The sequence below is a fragment of the Miscanthus floridulus genome, chromosome 14 (assembly GCF_019320115.1).
Source record: "Miscanthus floridulus cultivar M001 chromosome 14, ASM1932011v1, whole genome shotgun sequence".
Classification (NCBI taxonomy): Eukaryota; Viridiplantae; Streptophyta; class Magnoliopsida; order Poales; family Poaceae; genus Miscanthus; species Miscanthus floridulus.
The window spans coordinates 47,444,357-47,461,945 of record NC_089593.1 but is presented as its reverse complement, the minus strand read 5'-3'; the positions used below and the strand labels follow the sequence as shown (position 1 = coordinate 47,461,945).

The 17,589-nt window shown below is 42.1% G+C and overlaps 1 pseudogene; it reads left to right on the top strand.

The window, feature by feature from the left end:
• Nucleotides 1–11,476: 11,476 nt before the first annotated feature.
• Nucleotides 11,477–14,832, top strand: LOC136503413 (uncharacterized; annotated as a pseudogene).
• The last annotated feature ends 2,757 nt before the right edge of the window (nucleotides 14,833–17,589 follow it).

Sequence of the window (17,589 nt, the reverse complement as noted above, 5' to 3'; positions counted from 1 at the left end):
TGCCAACCCTCTAGCATCACTGTTCAAGCCTAGGTATAGCCGTAGTTCAAGTTCACTGTCATCGTGACATCGCTAAGAGCGTTGCCGCCATGCATGCTGTCGTGGCTATGCATGCCCAGTTCTCTTCCACGCACGCTTCAAGACGTTAGGGTTAGGTTAGAGCTAGGTCTAGCTCGAGGCAAGAGCCTAAGGCTAATGCTAGCCTTGTCAGAGTGGAACGCCACCATGTCACCATTGCGCTCGTGCTGCCAAGCTGCCATGCATGCAGTCAAGCTTTGCCGCCGCTCCACCTTGACCTAATCTGCGTCGTAGAGCTTCGCTAGGGTTCCTAGGTGCCGTCGTAGTGCTTGCCTAGGCTCATCATGGCCAGAGACGACAGGCTCGCCATAGTGCTCTGCCGCCTAGCCACCATGCTTGCGGTGAGCTAGCTCCGGTGATCTGCCAAGCCAACCAAGGGTACCAATGGGTGCGCAAGGGTGTGGGGAACACGTCAGTGGTGACCTCATCGCTGGTGACCTTACCATCGGTGAGTTCTCACCAGTCAAAGCACCGCCTCTATTTTGTTTCATTATCATGTGGAGCCAGGTTGACTGCGGGACCCATGTGTCAGTCACAGCGGGGTGTATGGGCCGGGTGCACCTAGCTGTAGCGCCCGAGTGGAAATTTGATTTTCTTTATTTATTTTTTTCATAGATTTTGTTACTAACTTGCAAAAATTATATCTAGAGCTAGGAGTATCCAAATGAGGTGAACTAAATTTTGTTGTGTTCATCTTGAGGTGTACTATTTGATAAAAAATATGAAATCTACTATTTAGGGTATTTTTCTGGGAGAATTAAATTGAGCAAGATAAGTGCTTTTAAAATAGTTTCTATCTTGTAAATTGCATTACTTGTGCTAGGAAGGTGATAAAATTGTGATTCTAATTTTGCTGAACTTGTGTTGACATGCTCTAGTTAGGAAAAATATTAAACCTATAGTAAGCATACTTTAAATATGTTCTTCCGATTTAATCTTAATTAATTGCTAGTTTCTAGTGAAAATAAATGGGGTCAAAATACATAACATATGATTATGCAAATTTTTACACAGTATTCTTATGCTAGGATGAAAGTAAGAAAAATATGAAATATATTGCTTGATACTTTTTACTATGCTAAACTATTTTTGCTAAAATAAGCATATGTAACTTCTCATTTTTGTAGAGGTGGCTATACTTATCTAAATGGCATGAAATTTGTACAGTAGACTATTAGGGTATTTGTAGGCTACTATAATTTTCTCAAAATTTATTAAGCACTAGAAATATTTACCCTTTAAATCACCTTATTATATAAGGAAATTGATAAATGAATATAAATAAATTGGTTAGGCATAACCATGAGGTTTTCTGTGGTGCTTGTGATGCATATGATCGGTTGATGTTATTAGTTAGGCTTAGAAGTAATTGGTTGTTTGCAACTAGTTAATTTTCGCTTTATAATTCAACTAGATGGCTGCATGTATAGTTTCTGTTGTGATGATAATTTCATGATGATAATGGTCTTTTCTATAAAAACTTGTTAATAACAAAGTTGTAGATAACTTAGTTATCTACCTTGTGTTAAATTTTCATAGTCATAGGTCTTATGGTTTAAGAATTTTGGCTGTTAGAAGTCTACTATCTGAAATGCTTGCTCTCTGGATAGATCTAAAAGATTGAATTATTTAACCAAGATAACTGCTGAATCACATTAAGATGATTAAAAGAAAGTTGTAGAAAATTTCATAAGCTTTCCAAGTTGTCCACAACCATATTATTTTGATGTGTATAACTCCAATTATGGTCAAAACAAGTGGCTACTATCTTGTAGTCTAGAAAAATGATTTACATGAGTGTTTGTTTAAGTTACTAGAGAAGAGATATGCACCTACTCAGTAAAAGAAAATGTAACTTGTTATCACCTTAATGCAATGCTGCTGAGAACAATTATGTGGATGCATTCATCACATCATAGCATATTATACATGTTATTATATATGCATCCATGGTATCTTATTTTATGCTCATGCATATAGGATCATCTGAGGGGATAACTCTATTGGAATTCAAAGAAGAGCCCGAGGAACAACAGAAGGCACCTTAGGCCATAGCTCCAGAAGGAGAGGAGCAAACTCTTGAAGACTTACCTAAGTGCCCAAACCACAGGCCAACTTCTTTTATCAAAGGCAAGCCCTAGAGCATTCTAAGTCTCCCATGTTTTACAAAAATATCACTTGAGTCTTTTATGTTTGATGCATTAGGTTATAAGAGTTGATTGGAAACCCTTGATGCGTAGAACTACCTTGTCTAGATATATACCTTTAACCCTATGTAGGTCCAGGATCTAATATATGCTTAGCCATGCTTAGACCGTTAGAAGTCGGGTGATTTCTTTCAACTACGAGATATACGTGAATACCGAAGCACGGTTGGCTATATTTGCTATCGTGGAACAGAACCATGAGATAATATAATTGGAGGCCAGGAGGATTCTATGTGTAGATTGACTCATATGATTCCGTCTGTGCCGGTTAAGGACCGTACCGTTGTTGGCACTTCTGTCGAGATTGAACGCATGCCTCTCACTTAGCTGGCCAGATAACTCGTTCTGACAACAAATCCGAGTAGCTCAACTCAGGCCGGGCCCCGTTCTATATGAGTGCGCACTCTGGATGGTAGTAAGGATGTGCGGGGAGCCAGACGTGAGCCCAAGGGCAGGCCAGGCCTAAACGTCCTGGCAGCTGGTCGTCCCTGATTGTGCGGCGCTGATTGAACCCATGAAATGTGGACTTGAGTTGTACCAAAGGTGACCTAAGGTCATTGTTGATCTAGTCTGCCTGGGTTTGTGTTAGGAATAAATTCCCAGCAGGTTGAAATCGATTCGAATCACTGTCTCATCCAGACAGTGAGAAACTTGACTAGCCCCAACATCGTAGTATCTGTATTATGGAATATGATGGTTATGATGAACATAAATTAGTATACTAGCTGTGGTTACTACTGCATGCTACTAAATGATATACCACATGTTTGGCATAGGTTAGTTGCTAATCTAGAGATGAATAGCTATAATTAACTCGATGACCAAATTATAACTGTATACTTGAATTGGTAAGCTTTTTATGCAAAATGTTATCAAGCTAGCTCCACTTATAAAGCCTTGCATGATGCTTGGAGTCACTTTATTTTTGGTTTATGACAGGTAAGTCTAGCTGAGTATCTTCTTATACTCAGGGTTTTATTCTCACTTGTTGTAGATAATACAATGTATCATGGCTACTGTAAGAACTACTTCTGTCCTGCCGTGGATGAGGAATTGGGCCCTAGGCAAGGCGTCTCAAGATAATCCCTCTCTTATGCTTTTTTGGAATTGTGATCTTGAGATGGCACCATATTTGAACAATGATGACAGATGTTGGTTTCAAACTTATTTGCTTCTGCTACTATTTTATTTGTACTTGGTTTGTAATAACTTTTAATCATACTCTAATGTATGGAACTGTATTTGTGAACCTTATGTAACGTGTGACATGTATGTTGAATCATGTATGATCTTGGTTGTATGTTGGTTGAATCGAGACCCTTCATGGTACTAGACGGACTATCGGGTTTATATGGGCTCAAGTATGATAGTGTGACCGCTTGCGGGCTGCCATTGTAATTGTGCTCTTATAAATTGGACGGTTCTGCTACAGCTGGCATTAGAGCAAGATTCAACATTAATTGCCACATGTGTATTTAAAATAAAGGTTTTTGTTTTTCCAAAACCAATTTTGGCAACTAATAGATATATATAGGTGTTTAAACCTAAAGTTTGAATCTAAAGTGTGCTAGTGATCACTTCCTTTATGCCTAGTTAAGGATTTTAGGTTGCTAATTAAGTACTAACTTAGGGGTTTTTATTTTCGTCGTCCATACGATGTGCTATTGTATGGATGCCATTCACTTGAGTGGTAATGTATGGATCAAATGCCTCTACGCCCAAGGTAAGATGCCACTCATCATCACAGTGGCATGACTGCAAGATGTGAACGTGCCACTCATCATCACTAAAGTATATATGTCTCATATATATACGGAGGTATTTAATTGTGGGTTAGCTTTGATATGACTATATATGGATAATTATATGTATATATGGGATGTATTTACTTTTCGGTAGCTTTGATATGGAAGTATATATATCGGTATATATATATGGAAGTATTTAGCTTGCAACCTAGAGCCCAGATTTTTATTTCTGCATATATACTTATGGGGTTGGGCTAAAATGAAATTCTTGTGCAGGTACACTAACAGCGAAACATGTAGCCCGACTAGCTACATTATATATGAGAGAACGCATGTATGCCACTGTGTATGTCGTTATAAGTTTAATTTTCTGAAGTTTGTGAGGACGTACAAAACGTACATGCATCGTGATCAATCATTTATTACACACTTGCATTGTTCCTCCCCTTATAAGTCTCTTATTCGGTTGAATAACTCTTTTCTATTATAACGTTGTTCTCACGAGAGTTGCACCCTTTTATTGGAATAGATGGCAGCATTAGCTAGGAGTGAGACTTTCCTGGAAATGTTTGGTACCCCTGCCCTACTTTGGAGGGTCCTGCATTATGTGGGATAAACCAAACCGCCTCTCTATTCCTGGAATGAGGTATACCTAGAAGGATAGCCCTGGTATGAGGTGCAGCTAACCATACATACCCAAGTACCCCTATGGCAGGAGTGGAAGGAGGATTCTAAAGGGAAAACTCCTTGGGAGGAAGTCCAAGTAGTTGCTTTTGAGGTGTTGAGCTAGATATGTCAGCAACACGGGGATGAGCTAACCGGTAGTGCCACTGGTACTTTTCCTCGGGTGGATCCATCCACAATAGTTTGGGCACAACGCAATAGCAATGCGTTGATCCGAGACCGGGATGAGCGGGCAGATAGCTCTAGTTCCACTATGAGTGCAATGTTTGTAGTGATGAAGATGTTCTATACTTGTCGGGATACCCAAGACTTATGGCAGAAGTCCTATACCACTTGTAGGGACAAGCTCATGAGAGCCGAAGCTGCACAGCATAAACTAAGGAAGCGTGTGTGCAAGCACAAGAAGGCAACAAGTGAGGCTCGATGGGAAACTGATCAGGCATATGTAGCATAAACTAAGGATGATGCTATCTCTGACCTTGACAGTGAGCACGCTGAAGAGTAGAGCCATTTAGTGACTAGTTTGAAGCACTAGTTATATCCCTATTATCGTTATGTAATGGACTAGTAGTTTGAATTTTGGTATTCGTGATGTAAGTTCGGTGTAATTTTGGTATTTTGCATGTTAATCCGTGATGGGTAGAACTTTGATGAAAATCAAGTTTCGTTTTACTGGTGAAATATGACATGCATGTTAACGCGTTGCGAGTACGATAAGTGATCAAATTGGGGATGTTATCTTGCGAGAATGAAATTATTGTGTCTCTATTTATTGTATGAATTAAGATTCTCTCCAGTAATTTTAGTTTGGCATGATTACACAATTCATCTACAATCTCTTGACATCATCCAATAATCACTTATTGTTGCAACTTTGCAGATGACTCGCACATGTGCTGGGTGTGTGCTGATTCTATGGCGAACTAGATGCTAATTTCTTCACCAACGGTGTCGGCAGCAACTTGGCATCTTGCGGTATTCCTACCGGCCTACGATGGGATTCTATGTCCTGGGGCAATCTATGGCAGCTCGCGATGAGGTGCTGAGTCAAGTGGCGCCCTTCTCTCGACGTTCGATGGCGTGCCTCCATGCTATGTACAATACCGACCAATCAGGATCGACAGCCACGCACAGCGCTCCTGTTCAAGCCATTGGTAGAAGCGTCAAGCGGCGTCTGCGTAGGAACCGTCGCACAACCTTAAGCAACAAAGGAGGACATACAGTGCTATGCATTAATTGGCTTGTATATATGAGAGTATATATATACACGCTCAGCATGCATGCATGGAGGTCACAAGCACAAACAAGCCCGGTGGCTTGTTGACAAGGTAAGTCCTATTCCTTTCTTCCAATTTAGTATCGTATTGCATGTTTATGTCTCTGTGTATCTACATACGCTTCTATGGTTATTCACAGCAGTGATCATCCTCGTCTTCCATCACAACTCATTAGACCTCACCCTCAACTACGACTACAACTCCTCTGCGTAGACGCGAGCTAGATATTATATACGCCGATTACTCCACTCTGCCGGCTATTAAAGTGCCATGTCGCATCGTCTCTTCGACCAGTTTGAATGTGGCTCCAACAACGATCTCTCCGTATCTGATCTGCCTAAGGCCGACCAGTGGCATAAGGATGATGTTGCCCGAACTACTCGTTCTGATCGCCTACCGTGTCGCAATGATCACCGTGTAGAATGACACTATGACGACCGCGACCGCTGCCATGACGACAGGCTGGAAAGCTCAAGGGCCGGGCAATTTCATTGGCGTTGACCAGATAACGTCATATGCTGCCGATCAGACATTTTGACTAAAGCTAAGTACCTCTACTCTATGTCCATTTAATACAGCTTTCTCCAATTATTTTCTCCGAGTTTTTGCCATGCTTCTCCAATTATTATTTCTCCTGTTATTTTCCATAATTAAATGTCTCCACGTTTAATATCTCCATGTTTAAGATGTTCCATAATGCAATATCCGACCAGTTGATCGGACTATTCGGTGCTCACTTCTACTCGGCGCTCACTTTGCTAACCAACTGGTTGGATTGTCTGTCGCTTCATCGTCAGCTACGCTTAGGAGAACCAGATGGGAATTTTCCATCATCATCACCATCTACGGTGCATCACTCTTCATAAGAGTTCTCCGGAGATCCAACGCTACGCTACGTCGGCACCAATCAAGGAGACGGCTACATGCGCAAGCCCACAGCATGTAGGTCAACTTCAAGAATTCGACTGCACCACCCGACATTGACTCGTCATCATCCTTCGGCGGTGCTCATTAGCCCTCATCGACGGCTCGTGTGGTCCTCGCTATCGATTCGACATTATGAGGCAACTCACGGCGACACATTACTAATGGCAACAAGCAAAGGATGACGTATTATCTACTATACCATGCAAGATAAGTAAACAAACCATCACAGTGTTTTGACTGCATCTACATATAGCCTCGAGCATGCATGCAAGAAATAAATTCCCTTGCTACTGACCTACACTCACAAAACATGACTCCAACGTCATCAATCCAAACTAGCTAAGTCATGGTTTTTTCCATTGAATATTCTAACATATATATAACTTTGTCTACCTTGATAACTGTCAACAACAACGGCGACCCTATGCTTTCTCCATTTGTTTTCCACAATTTTTCTCAAATTACTTATTTCTCCATGCTAAACATCTTTAAGATGACATATACTATGGCCATTCAAATCGGACTGCGCCCTCGCCTCGGTCGAACACGCTCAAGGGCTTCATCTCCCCACGTTAATTGACTCCGCCAGGCTCCGATTACGCCCGTTTGCCTACGACTCTACGTAGCCACCGTGCTGCCGAGCCACTGTGCCGCTGAGCCACTCGAGCCGCTGTGCCGCCGAGCCACCGTGCCGCTGTGCCGCCGAGCCGCTAAAGCCGCCGTGCCACCGAGCGAGCTGCCTGAGTCGTAATCAAGTTATGCCACGCCACGATGATGACCGCCATGAAGAACTACGTTGTGACAACAGCGACCGCCACCATGGTGACAGGCCAGAAAAGCTCGAGGGCTGGGCAATTTCATCCCCGCCGACCAGTCACGTTCTCATTCACGTTACCCAAAAGCAGCCCTGTCCTCGATTTAGCACCCAAGTATATGTTGACACCAATTTTGGCATACCCAAAATGTGTGAAAACATTTGTACCATATTAAATAAAATGGTATAGATGATCAAGTTTCATACGAATATGATATAGGCAAATAAGGAATAATATAACATCGCTAAAAAGGAAAAGAAGACGGAGCAAAAAGAAAAAGGAGACACACATGTACATATATGCATGAGCGTGTTCACACCTTGACAAATAAAGAAAAGCACGACAATCACATGTCCCATAAATCCACCCGGCCGTAAATACATACACGCATATACATACACATGGGTTAATCAAAACATGGCCATGCAAGTACGTGTGTGGTACATACACAGCAAGCGTATAGCACGTACGTGCACGCCGGCCAAGTAAGCTATTTCCTGTTCTCCTTAATCACTTCAGTTAAAGAATAAACAAATGGTCTAAATGCCAGTTGCCAAGCAAGGAAGAAACTGTTGTGCGCGCTTGGCATATTCAAACATAGTCAAAGGATGGCCACGTCTCCAAATCACTGTCGCGAGACCGAGTCATGCAACCTCCACGGACCGCGTGCTCTATTGATTTAAAAAAATGGCGCCGCACCAGCACCGCTTGATCAAGGGACTAGCAAATTGGAAATCAAACTCAAGAGTGCCAAGTAGTCCTGGCAACCACTCCCGCCGCTTTAGACCTGGACGTGACTTCAAAGCAGAGAAACCACCTTACCGCTTGCTCTATAAATAGTTGGCTACTGCAAGAGTTCAAACCCCCCGGCTCTCTGATCCAAAGTGCCATCAGGTTACCTTCACCAATACGCAACGCAAACCACCGCTAGGCTGCTGCGCTGCTCATATCGCACCACCAGGCAGCCAGTTCGCCGCTCTGCTGTGCGGAAGGTCATTAGGAGCTTGCCGTAAGAAGCAACGTCCTGTCCAGGGTCCCTGAGAAGGTGAGAGGCCTCAGGGCACATCTCTGATCTTGCCTCCCATCCTGCTTCTTATCTCCGACTGTTTCATCCACAAGCGTCGTCATCGGCAACTTCATCGGCGAGCCTTGCATCCTCTATTCTGGTACAAACAGGGCCAGTGAGGACCGTGCTCCACATGTGGGCATCATGCCTTGGTAAAGGTATAAGGGCCAAATGGCTGCGCTATGCGCATGGGCTTTGTGCCCCGGTAAAGGTGTATAAGGCCAACAAATGTGCCTAGGTGAAGTTTGGGTTTGGACGCGTTTTGGCTCCATTCTGCGGTTGAAATTTGGGTCGAACGCGCTGTGGCTTCACCCCGAGTTATGTTCCTGGTTGAAATTTGGTTGGACGCGTTATGGCTCCAACCTGGTTAAATGTTCATGGTAGATTCGGTTTGGACGCGCTTTGGCTCCATTCCTCGGTTGAAATTCATACTAAAATGGGGACGTGTTTTGGCTCCACCCTGTTGAAAACCATAGTACAAAAATGGATGGACACAAATTGGCTCCACCCGAAATAAGTCTGTTGATCACGGCCACGATTTTGCTGGCCTATCTCTATTCATACGGTTCATAGAAGAAAACAAATTTTGCATGCTACAATCACCAAGGTTTTGCATGCCAAAAGATAAAGTCTTAATTAAAACTGATAGACAAAATAGCGGTGTTGTCTTGCATCCTACACTTGTGCATCACGTCATGTCTCCTGGTTGGGTGTATGTGCTCAGTACTAATCATGTTGCATGCTCAAAGTTTAAAACCCTTAATTAAATCAATGAACCGAGCAAAAGATGTTGCATATGTGTAAGCCATAGGCAGTTAATTAGCATCCTTCTCACCAAAATGCAAACTAGCCTGTCAGCTCCGTCTTGCCTGAAGGGCGGCATGATCACTATACCACATAGACAAAGCCAATTAGTGTTGCATCAAAATCAACATGGCTATGCAGTGATAAAATCAAATAGCCACTCCCATGGTCTTAACCTAATTAAAATTAGGAAGCAGATAAGAAAACCTGCACACCATGTCATGGTCAAGCCGGGGAATCAAATATGTCTAATCATGCATTAGATGAAATTACTCTATTTTAAATTACGGCTAGACCATATAAATAAACTTAAATAAATTGATTTCATCATATCAAATTCTATACCATGATCGCCCATGCTAATTAACTTGCTGCGGTGCCAGGGTTAGAATAACCAAAATGTCATGAACATCGATATAGACTTAGCTATGTCAAATAAGCTTTGTCATATTTATCATAATTTCCGCGCATCATCCATGCCCAGCGTAGGCCTTCCAAGTGCCATGCATATAATGGATAAATTAAATATTGCATCTTAGCTAGATTGTATCCATAAATGTTCATGCCTAGCTAAGTTGTTAAAAGGGCAAACCAAATTAAATTGGATCAAATAGCACCGTGCATGCAAATCTCTGGGCAAGTGTCGTACCATGAGTATGCACGCTAACCTTGATGAAATAAATTAATTGCACCCGCCTCGGCCGAGTCGCCGATGCAACATTTCTTTCTAGGCCAAGGCAAAATAAATACTTTGGCTTAGCTCAAATGAAATATTGAACTATATGCTGAATACATCCCTGAACGGGCATCTCAAACATGCTAAATCATGATCTTTAATGATCAAAAAGACTGTCAAATTTAGTCTCCAAAGTAAATTACGTGCATACATACATGATACTATGCACCAAAGAAATGTCCGACATACAAACAAATCATTTCCTCATGGTTGTATATGCGTATGAAGCATGATCAAGATGTCCCATGCTGAGTTAGCTAAATTTAGCGCCATATCATGATTTGAACAAACAATAAGATATTCAAATGCTTTGCACAGATTAAATACTTGTATATCATGGGTTGCTAAGAAGCTAAACAAGCTAGCGACCAATCGTATAAGGAGTATATGTTAGCTCCTCAACAAATGAAAATGTCATGCTTAAAAGAAATGACAATTATCAAGTTCAAGTCTATGCCAAGCATGCATCTGCAAAGACTGAAGACCTTTTGTTCTCTTTTGTAGTTTGTAATAGGAAATGATATAATGTAATCTTGTTTTTCATGTACTCATTTTGGAGCTCTTAATCAGGGGTGTTCTCTTCGGAGATGTAATTGACATAATTTTTATGCAAATATAAGAATTATGGAAATATGGGCTTGCAATACCTATTCTTTTTCTTTTGTTCCATGTAAATTAAAACAAAACCAAATTTGTGTCTGTTGACGTGGAGGCGGGTCATAGCTGCCCATTTCCCCGCCATCAGATTCTGGCACGCCCAGTGGGACCTACTTCTCCCCTCATCTTTGAGTTTCGACATGGTTGCATCATACGACTTTGATCTAAATTATCAAATGAAATTATATGTCCATTCATATTTGCATTCAAGAAAACTCATATATGGTTTTCTTATAAGAAGGTTTGGCCAGACATGTTCAAGACTTCATCATGATCCGCATTGGTTCCCTCTAGGTCGATGTTCCCATGGGTCCCATTCAAGCTTCCAACAGTGCTAGTTCACTCCACACTACAGCTGCATCGCCGGCTGTAGTTCCTCATGACCAAGAGGTCAATTCCAAGCCTGAGGAAGGGTTCACCCCTATCATGTCCAAAGCCGCAAAGTGGTAGGCAAGTAGAGTTGCTGCCAAAGCAAGGATGACGGCCTCCAATGAGTGCTCTACCAATGTGTGCAAGGCCACATCCTCTAATGTGGTTGCTCCTGGCTCATCCAAGCCCAAGAGCACCAAGTCCCCTAGTTCCAAGATGGCGCCAAAGTTCTACCCCGCCACGCTTGGGGAGTGGCTTATCTATGCCAAAAGGGCATCGCCAACCAAGTCAATGCCACCAATGATGTCCTCTTCATCGACTCCAAAGACAAGGAGGGAAATGTCACCTTCAATTACTCATGATAAGTTAGGGGCTGGTTCCTCTAAACCTGCCCCAAGCATGCTAGGGGCACCTCCGACAAAGAATGCATCGACAACAGCTTTCCCACCTCCAAATAGGGGGATAGTGCTGCGGGATCAACCTCAACGTCTACCGCCCTACAACAAAGAAAGGGTTGTAGCGGTGGGAGAAATGGATCACCCGCGTGCTTCCAACAAAGGAAAGGCCGTGGCAACAGAATATAGTATGTCGTCCACTGAAATTGATTCATCCACAAAAAGCCAACTTCGGGCTGAAGCTCCTGAGTTTATCGCCATGTTGGTCTATAATCCCTGCAATGATCTACCTAAGCATGAGCGTCGGTGGCAAGGGATTCACCTCTCCCTCAATGATATAAAGAGGGGACATGTTGATCCGGCTGCGACACTCTCTGATCCTATATCATCAGAGGTGGCACCGTCATGGCCTTCTATACAAGATTCTGTGTCTCCAAAGTGACACCACCGATGGCAACGCAAAATCCTTCAAGCATGGGCCAACTTCAGCAATGCAATTGACTCTATGACTAATGCATAATGTGCTTATGTTTGTGGTTCAATTTTGGCTCAACAAAGTAGGGAATATCGCAGGATCCAAAATGCTGCGAGGCAAGCTTTTCAGGCTTCCATCAAAAGGGCCATATGCCAGGACCTAAGGAGCTTGTTGCCTGGAGCGTCCACATCCTCAGATAATATTGAGGGTGAAATCATGCGACGCGCTGAAACTTTGACCTAACTACCCGACCATCAAGAGTTCGTAAAAAGGAACTTGAGGCAAGGGAGATATGAAAAGCAGGCTGCTAATGTATGTGCAAGACGTGCCAACTTAAAGCAAAGGGAGATGGCAATACCAACTGACTCCACATCTAGTTGGGTATGAGGGGATGCGTCATCAAGCCATGCTGGTGGCACCCAAGTAGAAATAAAAGTAGCTACTCCAAAAGTGGAAGATACAACAACACTAGCTTATCGACCTCCTCATAAAAGAGCCTCGAGCAACCGTTTTGAGGTATTCTCTTCAATGCCGGTGAGTGTTGAGGAAGCAGCCTACAACACGAGTGATACTTCCTCCACTTCTACACACTTCAAAAGAAAGAAGCCTTGTAAACAAATTCTAGTGGGTCATCGTCCAGTGACTCGAAGCTTAACAAACTCTAGTAATTCAAGAAATAATACGATCTATGTAGGGTCTTATAACCCCCTATTTGATGATCATTCTAACTTTGAAAATGAATTATTGGATACTGCCAGTGTTATCCTAAACGCTAAATGGTAAACAGTCGGTCACCTACCGTTTATCCCATTATTCGGGCAAAACGGGTGTTTAAACAGGAAAAATGGCCATTTAAATGGTCAAAACAACCGATTAAACAGAAACGGTGTACCATCGTGTAGCGTTTAAATGGTGTGTAAACGGGCTAAATGGCCATTTAGGCAAACAGTGGATACTGCAGGCTCGGCTGATCCAAACCCACTAAATGGTGAAGATCCACAAGCCTCAAGTGAGGATGGCTCACCATCTCCTCATAGTGAGAGTGAGCCAGGCGATGCTGAACAAGTGCTTGCCACAAATGAGGGTTAATCTATTGAAGAGCAGTTGAACCGAATGATGGCTGCATTGCAATAGAAAGAAGAAGAGTTAGCTGCGCTCCGTGAGTAGGTGGCCAACACCAAAAATCATACAAGTGATGTGAATGCTTCGACTAGTCATAATGGTCCCCATCTCCATCCCCAACCTGAAATTACACTCAAATCCATACAGAGGATGATTTCTGAAGGTGTAAAAGCTCAATATATGCAAACACATTACTCCATGCATCCGAGGTATGTGAAACCATATCCGCCGGAGGTGGACATGGTACCATTTCCGAACAATTATCGCCAATCGCAATTTAGTAAATTTAATGGGGCCGGATCACCACATGAACATGTGGCCCATTTCCTTGCTGCGTGTCAAGATATAGCCTACAATGGAGCTCTTCTCCTCCATCAATTTGTACAAACATTATCGGGTCTAGCTTTCACATGGTATAGAAAGTTGGCACCTAGCTCCATCCGTACATGGGAACAAATGCAAAACGCCTTCCTAGAGCACTTTTATAGCACTCAAAGGACAGTGGGAATAACTGAGCTAACTCAAACCTTACAAAGGCCAAATGAAAAAGCTACGGATTTCATCAACAGGTGGAGGAATTTAAGCCTCCACTGCCCACAGCCAATCACCGAACCAGAAGTAGTTCGTATGTGTATGAATAACTTGAGCTCGGACATGGCCATTCACCTATAGGGTGTAAGGCCAATAACTTTTGAAGTGTTGTCCTCGAAGGCCACAGACATAGAGAATTATATGCATCACATGTCTTGTCCACCGAGGACGTTCAGCAAAGCACCATTGGACAAAAACAACCCATGAGATAAGCCCACATCTTCCAAGATGAAGCAAATGCAGGCCATGGAGGCAGTGGTGGGTCCTCAAAAGTTCCGAACTTGGGGCACCGCCATAAGATTACCAAGCAAAGGGGCGTGCACTAGCTTCTAGAAGGCCAACTCTTAGCGAGCGTCAAAATCAGAAGTACTCTTTCCCCAACGAAGAAGTGGGGGATCTCTTCATGGGCCTATAGGAGTTGAAACTCATTGAGGTCCCTAAATCGAAAAGTCCAAAAGAAGCTTCTAAATTCGATGAGCCAAATTTCTATCACTTTCATCGCATCTTGGGTCATACGCTCAAGGATTGTTTTGTGGTAAAAAACATGATACAAAAGCTCATAGATGAAGGCACCATAGATGCCGATCTACTCAGAAGTATGACAAATGGAAAGAAAATGGCTACGTCAAATGTCACCACTTTTCAAAGTGATCTGGTGAGTTGTGCAACTCCAAAAATGTGGCCAACTTATGATTGATATATGATATCAAAACATGAGCATGTTAATATGTCTTTCTCAGGGCATCCACAATAGCAAGCTAAGCGCCAGCATGAAGGCAAGGCTTTCCTTCGGTGGATCCACACCCCCAAAATGTGAACCATCAGGTTCCCAAAGATCAGGAGAGCGTCGACAGCAACTCTCAATACGATTTGCTCTCTGACGAATGATGGAAAAGAGCGAAGGCCTACACTTCTACCAAAATATAAAGAAGCACGAGGACAACCCCCTCGAAGAATATGCTGCTTTCCCCATCAGAGTTTTTGAGGATGATGAGGAGTCTCTTCACTTCCCTAAAGAAGAGGCACCCGAAGTTGAGGAAGTTCAGCTTAGATTAGGCCGTCAACTACCTAGGCCATCTCCTCAACAAAGAAATCCCCTAAATGTAACTCTGAATGATGCGACTGACCATACTCCTAATGTGTCGGTCAAGTATGATGTAATCTCGCACTTGAAAAAAAATACCGGCTATGCTTTTTGTGTATGATGCTTTGTGTCTCTCTTCTGATTTTGCAAAATGCATTTATTACTGCATTTTCCTTCCCTGAAGATTATAGGGTTGAGGTTTCACAAGCAGAAGTAAAATTATCCCAAACTCAAAGTATTACGTTCAATGATGAGGATCTGTTGTTAGGAAATAAAAAGCATAATAGACCCCTTCTTATGTTCGGCGAGATCGATGATCTCCCCATTAATCAGATAATGATTAATGATGGTTCAAGCCATAAATTTGTTACCCTTGCGCACTCTTAAAAAGATTGGGTATTCTAAAGGAGACCTATGTCGCTCAAATGTTGTCATTCATGGCTTTAACCAAGCTGGTCAAGAAGTATTGGGCACCATATCTCTGGTTTTAAAGTTTGAAGATCTTATGACATATGTATACTTCCATGTGATTGATGCGGCTACCTCATATAATGTTCTTATCGGTCGCTCATGGCTACATGAAAATGGAGTTGTTCCATCTACTCTCCATCGATGCATCAAGTATAAAGATCCTTCAGGGAGCGTAGTAAGGATTTTTGCTGATAAAAAGCCATTCACTATAGCAGAATCCTTCTATGCTAATGCAAAGTTTTATTTTGAGCCTATTGATAAACTCTCAAAACCAAAATCATCATTGCCGTTAGAACAAAATATCCCAAAGATAGAAGATGTCAAGTCTTCATCAAGCAGAAAGATATACCAATATATACCAAGCAATCAAAGGAAGGAAGGTGATCCGAATATTTCACATTATAAGTAAACCCTCTCAAAATAGAGGTATTTCATTTCCAACTCCTTTACCTCCTTTAGTGCAATATAAAATAAAAAAAGCCCAAATTGAAAGGGATAATAAGAGTAAATTGGCTACACAGGTCACTTTGTTAAATAAAGATGATAAAACATTACCCATCTCTTTATATGACAACAAAGTTCTTTATATTATGCAACAGATGGGCTATGATATTTCTATCGGACCTTCTTTATGCAATGGCCAGGGTAGCTCACACCATTTGAAAAGTTGATGTCCCAGGCTCAGCTTGAAGCCCTACACCAAGATCAAGCATTAAAAGAAGAGAAATATGGGTTAGGCTATGAAGTTAATATGACCTCTGCCGATCCTCTTGATGCTATGAAAGCATCTCCACAAATGGAAGATGGAAATCAACCAACTGTTGATGAGTTGGAAGAAATTAATATCGGCACGGACGACGATCCCTAGTCAATCTTCATTAATAAACATCTATCTAAAGAAAGTAAGGAAGAATACCATAAATTTCTTTCTGCAAATAGAGATGTCTTTGCTTAGTCTTATGAGGAAATGCCAGGTCTAGACCCAATAGTTGTTGTGCATAAATTGGCCATTTGAAAAGATGTTCCTCTGGTAAAGCAAGGACAAAGAAGATATCGTCCAGAACTTCTCCCACAAATAGAAGCTGAAGTTGATAAACTTCATTGCTGCTGGGTTTATCCAAGAAGTGAAATACCCCAAATGGGTGTCTAGTATCGTGCCCATGAAAAAGAAAAATGGGCAGATCCGTGTATGTGTGGATTTTAGAGATTTAAATAAAGCATGTCCAAAAGATGAATTTCCAATTCCAATCTCTGAAATCCTTATTGATGCCACAATGGGATATGAAATATTCTCCTTCATGGATGGTTTCTCTGGTTACAACCAAATAAAAATGTCGCCGGAAGATGAGGAGTTAACAACATTCCGTACACCCAAGGGCATATATTGTTATAAAGTGATGCCCTTCGGATTAAAAAATGTAGGCGCCACGTATCAACGTGCAATGACCATTGTCCTTGATGGGTTGTTGTACAAAATTGTTGAGTGCTATATAGATGATATTGTTGTAAAATCTAAGCGCGAGAAAGATCACTTAAAACACTTGGAAATGGTGTTTGACCGCCTTAGAAAACATAAATTAAAGAAGAATCCTATGAAGTGCGCCTTCGGAGTATCTTCGGGAAAATTCCTTGGTTTCATAGTCACCAAGCGTGGCATTGAAATTGACCCTACTAAAATAAAGACAATTGTCGACATGCCTCGACCAACAAACTTGCATGAATTAAAGAGCCTCCAAGGCCATTTAGCGTACATTAAAAGGTTCATGTCAAACCTGTTCGGGAGGTGCAAACCTTTTTCCTGGCTCATGAAGAAAGGAGTCACATTTCAATGGGATCAAGCATGTCAAAATGCATTCGAGGACATAAAAAATATTTAACAAATCCTCCTGTCTAAGGCACGCCAATTAAAGGATGACCATTAATCCTCTATATGGCAGCCATGCCGACTTCATTAGGCGCTCTTTTGGCACAAACCAATGATGCAGGGAAAGAAGTCTCCCTATATTATATAAGCTGCACCCTACAGGGGGCAGAGTGCAGTTACCCAGATATATAAAAAATATGCCTGGCACTTGTATTTGCA